Here is an 8,789-nt window from a genome sequence, read left to right as displayed (position 1 = left end):
ACCCAATATAATCGTTTTATACTGGTCAATGTATAATGCAGTCTTATGCTAGAACATTATAAGGTCATAATAAATAATGTTTTAAAGATATAATTAGCTACTTCATGGTAGGAGAGCACATTTTAGGTATCCTGCTGCTGGATTAGCAAGCCACCAAAAAAGAGAAATGAAATGACCTTGCATAGATTTCTTTATTACTATTATTTCTAAGGAAGGGTTTTACAGGCGATAATGGAAATCAGACTGGGTTCGGTTCAGCCTCTTCTGCTGTGACCAACGTGCAGTTACTAAAACGTGCTAATTACTCCAGCCTTCTTTGGAAGCATTTTTTGCCTTGTGATCGAGGTGCAGTAGTGAAATTCTAGGTCAGGCTTTTATACACCAAACAAAAATCTGTTGTTATTTTTTTCCCCTTCCCCAGATCGGTTGAAGCGAGGGTGAGTGGTGGCTGAACGTTAGAGCGTTGCTGCCACGCTGAGCTGATTCCTGCATGTGAACCAAAATACAGCTTGGTGCTCTTTCACCGTGAACAAGGACAGCCCTCCTCTTTGTACCGTATTTTACCCCACCCTCCAAAAATCAAATATTAATATAATTTGAGATTTAACTGGTGGAGCAGCCATCAGGACAGCAATGCCCCGCAGCTGAAATAATATTTAAAATAGAAGAGATTTGACATTTGAGAAGTCAGTGGCTTGAAATACCCAGTTGTACTTAGCTAATTCAGTCCTTAACCTCTGGTTTCAAATAAATCAATTACAGTCGATTCCACTTCAGTTCAGAAGTGCACAAGGTTTTTAGTTAATTGAATACATTTTATTCACTTGCTAGGAGTATTCATTTATCCAAACCCTTACATTTAAAGGCAATTTCTTTATTGTCCATGATAAATTCGACTGCATAATCAGATCAGCTCCTTGTTTGTTTACTCGACTTCTACCTCCCATTTAAATTCCAGAATGTGCACTTCCCTTTCCCTCCTTGGTACGTGCATGTCTCAGCCCAGCCCAGATTCCCAGAGCCTCAGCCCTCATGTTAGGAACCTGTAGCTAAAATAACGAGCGCCCTTCTGACGGGGAGCAGCGGGAAGTCCATCCCAGCTAGTGAGGGCACAGTGATTTAAACTGGCTCCATAATCAAATGTGAAAGGTTGGGACTACAAAAAAATAAATGGTGCCTTCGATTTTGTCCTGTGCACCTTTTCTGCATGAAAGAGCTATGTTCTGCTCCCTGCCCTAAAAGCAGTGTGAGCTGTTAACTCCTAGAGAGGATTTGGAGCCAGCTTGGTGTCAGCAGGGTAAGGTTTTTGTCCAGCACCAGGCAATGAAGTTGTGTCCCTGATCCACTTTGAACAGATACTGGTGTACACTTTGTGTGTGTTGTTTGCAGAATCCTGCTGGCATTGGTTTACTGTTTTGGAAAGGAAAGGGGTTAATTAGCATCATTATCAATCACTAATGCTTGTCTAACGTGTCCAAAGAATAATCAAGTTAGGGAACTGCATGAAGCTAACATCTGCTTCATTCCAGTTAAAGATTTTTCCTTATATCGTTCAATTATTGGAAGTCCACACCGGTTTCAGGCTTTGTCAGGGCCATAAAGCAGGGTCAGATCGTTAGAAATCTAGAATGGAGGGGAAAGTGCAATATAAATAACAAATGGCTTCATTATTTGAGTTACAGGTGCAAGAATGGCTGTGAAAATGAGTAGGGATTACTAGAATGTGTTCCTTCTTTTTATCTCCAATACGAAGGAAAAAATAAATCAGCCGAACCCAGTTCTTAAGTCATTTATTCTGCATAGGCTGCAGCCTCTCCATTTGCAGTATTTAGTTTAGTAACCCCAAACTCCCAAAAATAAGTAGTTTAAAGCAAGCGTTTGGAAACAGAGGAAAAGTAAAAGTCTTTTATCACCCATTACTAGCAGAGTCTTACTGGCTTCAGAATAGCAAAATAGCCTTGTTTTTCTTCTTCTAGTTAAAGTTCCTAGGCTTTTGTGGGTGGATGAAACTGCTGATATTTCAGGCAGGGTAAACAGATATATAGCTCACGATGGCGTTAAATATTTGTATCCTTAAACTGTTACTCCTTCCTGGTGCTGTAGATATGAAGGTGACAAATCTGTGGTCTTTTATTCCCTCTTACAACAACTACAGTCATGTCTCTCTGATGCTGAGTTTAACTTTGGTGGCCTAAAATTTTTATCATACCAACAGGGCGGTTAGGGCATCTTCACCCAGTGAATGTAGTGTGGAAATCAGGGTAAGACTATTGAGAGCTTTCTGGTAGTGTAGGAGGGACCTGCTGGCTCCCTGTGGCACTTTTCTTTCAGGCTCTGATTTTGCAAGGCACATGCTGGCACCCAGAGCCTGTGGTTTCCCTATGAGTCCCTCCCTCTCAAAACCAGGGCCCTGAGGTTACTCCAAGCTCCATGGTTATTGTCCTGTTTGTAGTCACAGAGCTCATTTGCACAGCGGATCTTCAAACCAGGGCAAGGAGTGTAAACTGGGAAAGCACAGCTTAGGTGAGCAAAAATTGTTTTTTGTTCAGCAGGAAGGTGGACTGTTGGGTGTGAAGTGCAAGCCATTTCACCATGTTGTCCCTTGAGCGCCTTGTGTGCACATACACACATATCCTATTTTTTATAGGGGGTCTGCAGCATCTACATGAAGACCTTTTCTGTCCAGAGATGCTCTCAAGCTGCTGTTGTTGCCTGTGGTATAGTTAAGTCTCTTTGTAATACTTGATTAAAAGCAGATGCAGGGGTTCTGAATAGAGAGTTGTTCTTCTAGTGGGAGTGTGAGCTGTGCAGTTAGACTCGCAGGTTGAGGGATGTATATTGCTTCTATACAGTGTTTTTGGTTATGTTCTACCTGCTCTTTCACCCCACAGAACTTCCTGCCTCAGCACTGCTTTGGGCAGAGCTGGCCCCCTCCACTCTGCGTATGATCCATCCTGATCTCCACAGCTAAGGATAAAGAAGCAGAGATGTGAAATATTTGGGGCACATTTCTGGTTGCAGAGCAGAGCATTTTTTGGGGCTCCCAGGAGAAGGGAAGAGCTGCATTCCCTCTTCTTCGCTCTTTCTCTCTCCCTCCCTCGCATTAAAGTCTGCTGGCAGGCGCCTTTCCCTCCAGCTTGTCCTCCTTACCCTCTGCCTTGCTGCTGGATGCTGCTCCCTGTGCTTGTCCTGTCTCCTCCTCTCCTGTGGTGGAGTTGATCCCTCTGCCCCACAAAGCTTGGGGGAGATCCATCCCCTGCTGCGGCACCTGCTGGTGCGCCCAGGCCGGGAGAGGCCAGCAGGGCAGTGCTGGGGGGAAAGCAGGGGCTGTCCCTGGCCTCAGTGCTCTTTTTCCTCATTAGGCCTAATGAGCTACACTATACTAGTGCTAAAAATGTGCTCCTGCCATGCCTGCCAAGTTTTGGTGCGTATACACCTGTGTATGGGTGTAGATGATCCGGGACAGCAGTTGAGGGGTGTTCCATTGCCACGGAGCCTTGATGAGGGCTGTTCTGGCACGCTGATGTTTGGGATGGGGGCTGACAGTCTGGCTGCTGGGGCTTCTTCCCAACCTCATGCCCTTGGGAGAGCTTGCAGCTATCCTGCTGGAAAGGATGGGGTTTTGCAGGGAGCTAGGGAAAAGGAAAGAAAACAGGAGGTGGCCGTGGCTTAGAAAAAAATCAGATGGAAAAGGGGCAATTGAGATTTTGCTTTGTGTTTCCATGAGGTCCTGGACATGGCCCTGATAGGGGGTAAGGAGATCACCCATTCCTTGCTGCTTTTGGAAAGTTTCCTGGGAAAGCTCTGGGGAAACTGGAGCCTCCAGCAGAACTGGCTGCTGCTGTGACCTTCTTGGAGGCCGACTGTTTATTTGTTCGCATTGTCATACTCGGGGAGGTTTTTCACCTAGGGCGCCTCTTGCTCCTGCCTATCTGTGCGGAGCCGGTGTGCCAGCACCGTGTGCACGTGCAGCTGTACCTAGAGGTGTGTGCTCATCCATATTTTTGGGTGTTTGAGTGTTTGTTCGTATCTATCTATTTATCTTTATGGGCGTGTATATTTATGCCTCCATCCCTGAGACTTTTGGAGAGGCTGGGATGAGAGGGGGTGGGGTGGGCTGTCTCCCGATAGTTGATATTCCAGGTTCAGCCTCTTTCTCCGCTCTCATTCTCTAAACCCAGCCAGGGGGAGTGTCGCCCCAGGCCGAACATATGCTTCTTTCCATTGCACTAATCCACCTTCAGCGTGGAGGAATAATTGCTCGAGTGTCCATGGCTCCTCGGCGCTTTGTCCCTCGCTGGCTCCCATCAGCTTGGCACACGCCATTTCAATCAAATCCTTTCAGAGCCCTGTCTCCTTTTATCACGTCCCCGCTCCGGCGAGAGGAGGGAGGGGAGGACCGGGCTCCCCGCAGCCCCGGCGGGCCGAGCCGAGCCAGAGCGGCTCTCCCCACCGGGAACAAAAGGGCGGCCGAGCAGCACCGGCCTGAGCTTGCTCTGTCTGCAAAGGCGTTAGAGGATGGTGTTGTTGTTGTTGTTGTTGTTGTGGGGAAAAAAAAGGGAAATAAAAAAGAAAGAAAGCCATCCCGCGGGGTGGTTGCGCTCCGTTCCCTGTCACGGTGAAAAGCTGCGGTAGTCCAAGCGGGCATTAGGTTATGAAGAGGTGTGTGGAACCCCCACCTCTCGGTGGCTGTGCTGCTGGTGACTGGGGAAGGGCTGGGAATTAGCAGCTGGAAAACTCCCGCGACTCTCTGTGGTCAGCAGAATGGGAGATTTTTGCAGAAATCTGTCTCCATCCCCGTCTTCCCCTTTCACCCGGCGGAGCCAGCCCAGCCCAGCGGGACGGAGCGGCTGGGCACGGCAGAGGAGCAGGGATGCTCCTGCCTTCCCCGGCCGGCTCGGGAGCCCGGAGGGGCACGGTGGGGCAGGCTCTGCCCTGCTGCACGGAAAGGCTCCGTCTTTTACTCATTTGTTTTCACTCTCTTCTCCTTCAGACGAGGGAGTCCTGTTCTGTTTCTGATGTTGCGAAGGGGGTTAAAATTCTGCCTAGGACCCCCTAGAAGAGGGAAAAAAAGAAGAACAAGGCAGGATGGTTAAGCGAGGGAGATTTAAGATTAAAGAGGAAAGAAAAAGCGGGGTGGGGGGAAAGAGAGAGAAAAATGTGCGCAATCTTTACATCCTTGCGGGACTCTTCAGGTCTTTCTTACTTCTTGTTTTTACGCAGCTGCCTGGGATGGCTGATGGGGGGCAGCCCCCCCATCACCCCGGGCCCACCTTTCCCGGGAAGGCCGCTGTGCTCCCTAAGGCTGCCTGTTGTCCTGTCCGTCTTGCTGCTGCTGGGAGGCGGGGACAGGGGGGCTCCGGGTGGGGGGATCCTGCCTCCCCCCATCAGCGCTCTTGGGTTCACCGCAGGTGAGGACCGAGACCTTCACAAGAGAACGGGGTGTCGGGCCACATTTCACACCCTCCATCCTCCCCACCCTGCGCTCCGAGGGAGCCCCGCAGAGCCGGGACCCGGGCGAAATTGCCCCGGGAGCTGCGGGCGGCTTTGCCGCGACCCACGGGCCGGGCCGGGGGGCGAGAGCAGCGGGGAGCTGCGGCGGGGACAGAGCCGCCCGGCAAACACACGGCCACTCGGGAGTGTGCCGGCTTCTGCTCCTTTCGATGCACGCCCGTGAATCCCTGAATAGTTTTTTTACTAAAGAGTGGGTCTTTCCTGCTGCTAAGAAAAGTCGCCTTTATCTATCTATCTATCTATCTATCTATCTATCTATCTATCTATCTATCTATCTATCTATCTATCTATCTATCCATCTATCCATCTATCCATCTATCCATCTATCCATCCATCCATCTATCCATCCATCCATCTATCCATCCATCTCTATCTAAAAAAATCCCATAAAAATCCCTTTTCCACTATTCCTCTACGCTTGTGTTTAACTACAACATCCACAGAAACTGCCTTATGAAAACCAGACTCTTCTATGAAAAGACTCTTCTGGCAGCAATTAGTCTGGCTTTCTTTAACAAAATTCTTTGTAATGTCATTCAGCGGAAAACAATAATCCCAGGATAATTCTGATTACAGAGGGTTTTTTTAAAAAAAATATAAAATATTAAAATTAGCGTATTCGGGTTTGCCCTAGGGAAAAAAAAAATTAAAAAAAAGGTTTACATTTCCTATTGATCGGAAAAAACTCGCTGAGATTGTGCGAGGGTGGGCTTTCACGGGAAACAGACTCGTTCAGTTCCTGTGTGACGGGCGTAGAGGGCATTAGCGCACACACTCGTTGACCGAGTTATTCTGGGGGCTCTGCCTCAGCCTCGCAGCGCAGCCCCACCTGGGCCGGGCAGGGGTGGGAGCCTCGCGTCCATCCCCAGGCAGCTGCGCCCGCCCCCGGCAGGCAGCGCTCGGCTGAAAATCGCGCGGCTGCTCGGAGCGCAGGGAGCAGCGCTCCCCTTTCCTCCGCACCCCTCCCCGGGAGCTGGCTGTCCCCTCCTGGCTCCTGACCCCCCCAAGCAGAGCTTCTCACCCCCGGCTCCTGGGAGGCAGCCAGCTCGCCCACCGGAGGAGGATGGAGAAGTGGGGGAGCGAGGGGAGAAGAAATGTGGCCCCGGGAGGCGGGGGAGGGTGGGGGTAGCTGCCTACCTGGAAGCGTGTCGCGGATGCTCGGGCAAAGCCAATCCCTCCGCCTCAATCGCAGGTTTTTGCTACTTTCCCCCTCTCTCTCTCTCTCTCGGTGCTCTGGTGAAAGGTTCCATGTTCCAGCCCAGAGAGTCAAACGTTAAATTGTTAAATCAGAGTAGGAAATGAGGGGGGAGAGGAAGAAAAAAAAAAAAAAGGAAAAAAAAAAGAAAAAAGGCGTGTTTATATTTCAGGTATTTTAAAAGGTCGGCTTTAATTAGGTTAAATACAAGTATTATTGGCCCAGAAGCACATGCTGCAAGAAGCTCGTTACAAGCCTAATTGCAAAGCAAAAAAAAAAAAAAAAAAAAAAAAAAAGAGGAAAAAAGGAAGAAGGAAAGTGCCGTAGTCTTTCGGCACGACCCACCTCCTAAAGTAAGTGCGTGGGGATGCGCGGTGACAGCGGCGTGGGGAGCCGCGCATCCCCACGCGGGACGGCCAGGACAGGCTGTGCGGTGAGCATCCCTCCCCACCCCAGCTTCCATCCTGTGGGAATGAGTTGGTATTTGCCCGGAGTGGGGGGCTGCTTTTGCGGTTGAGCGAGGTGTGGGGTGTCTGTGCATGGATCTACTCTGAACTTGCCGTAAAGCTCAGTCCCTCTCGACCCTTCAAAACAGCCCTTCTCCCCAGCTGGTCCTTCTCTCTCAGCCCCTTGGCAACCCAACTTGTGGGGGGAAGGGGGAACCATTTGCCCTGAATCACAAATTTTCATGGCTTGGAAAGAAAAAGGTAACCCTCATGTCTAGCTCAATTAATAAACATGGTGATTTCACACCCAAAAGGAGGACATTATTTCACGGGAGCGCTATCAGCTCCATCACAAAGGGTCACAGCGCAGCTGTGGCGAGCCCGGGGTTATTATGCAGCCTGATGATAGGATCCCGCTTGCCATCCCGGCTCCTTCCTCGGGGCGACCAATAGCCCCCGGCAGGGCTTGTGCCACCTCATGATAAAGGACTTACCCGATGTGTGAGGAAATGGAGCAGCTTTCAGATGAGAGGTAATAAGCTTGCAGGCGCAGCCCCAGCCCTTCGTCCCCCCCCCCCCGTCTCCTGCCTTTCCATTTAACTTTTTTTTTTTTTTTCTCTCCTCCCCCCAGACAACAACAGCAAGAAGTTATTATTCATTTGAACGCAAACCTGACGCTCCCTCTCACCTTCTCCGGCCCCCTGTGGGGAGCAGAGGCGGGAGAGCCCCGGTCCCCCCTCCCGGCTGCCGGTGGCAGGAGGAGCTGCCTCCCCGCAAGGAGGGACAGTTGTGGCTGATGGATTTCTGGTGTCAGGAATTGGGTCCAGAAGCTGTGAGGCAACATATTAACTGCGATCCCATAATCTCTTAATCACATTACATTTTAAGTGAGCATGTGTAATTTCACCCATCAATGATTTATTTAAGCAAGGGAGCACAATTACTTGTCTCGCACACAAACGCTGGCTGGGGGAGCATTGTTTGCCAGAAACAAAATCTGCGGTTTCAGGGACTATCTGTTTCTCCGTGCTGAGAAACCCCAGAGCCCCGCTCCTGAGGACAGGAGTTAGGCGGCTGATCCTCTACCCAGGCAAGGCGAGGCCGAGGTTTCCCACCCTTCCCATCCATCCATCCATCCATCCATCCATCCATCCATCCATCCATCCATCCATCCATCCATCCATCCATCCATCCTCTTTCCAGAATCAGCCCGGCAGCAGTGTCTGGCGCTGGTGCGGTGAGAAGTGTTCAGAAGCTGCCCGCTCCCTCCCCGCTGCTGCCCGCAAGCTCTTGCTCGGGGGGACGTGCCGGGGAAGACAGGGGGAGGTTTGCTGGCGTGTGAGGAGTTCTGACCCTTCTGCACTCTTTTCAATAAAGCAGGTATAATTTATCGGGGGAGCCCATATTACACTGTGTCACTCTTCCCGAAACCTACATTAGAGAGGAAGGAAAGTCGAGTAACCTTTCCTGGCGCGTTGCTGAGCGCTGGTCTGGGCATTTGACTCCTCCGGCTCTGGCCTGGACACATCGGGCACGGTGAGAGCTGAAGCGCACCCCGCATTTTGGGGCACCAGCCCGCTCCTCCCCGGCTGCCCTCCCTGCCCCGCTCCGGGCTGAGACTTTAAAAGTTGCCC

At 50.5% G+C, this 8,789-nt stretch overlaps 2 long non-coding RNA genes across 2 annotated transcripts; one reads left to right on the top strand and one right to left on the bottom strand.

Annotated features, from left to right (window-relative positions):
- Positions 1-1,562: 1,562 nt before the first annotated feature.
- Positions 1,563-6,917, bottom strand: LOC147655715 (uncharacterized). The gene is made up of 2 exons (XR_015290354.1): positions 6,652-6,917; positions 1,563-5,055 (listed from the first exon to the last, which is right to left on the bottom strand). It is a non-coding gene; the product is annotated as an uncharacterized LOC147655715 (long non-coding RNA).
- Positions 6,447-8,560, top strand: LOC147655714 (uncharacterized). Its single transcript, XR_015290350.1, has 2 exons — positions 6,447-7,687; positions 7,787-8,560. It is a non-coding gene; the product is annotated as an uncharacterized LOC147655714 (long non-coding RNA).
- The last annotated feature ends 229 nt before the right edge of the window (positions 8,561-8,789 follow it).

This window comes from Cyanistes caeruleus, chromosome 1 (assembly GCF_971803275.1).
Source record: "Cyanistes caeruleus chromosome 1, bCyaCae1.hap1.1, whole genome shotgun sequence".
NCBI classification, from domain to species: domain Eukaryota; kingdom Metazoa; phylum Chordata; class Aves; order Passeriformes; family Paridae; genus Cyanistes; species Cyanistes caeruleus.
This window is presented reverse-complemented; position numbering and strand designations above follow the sequence as displayed.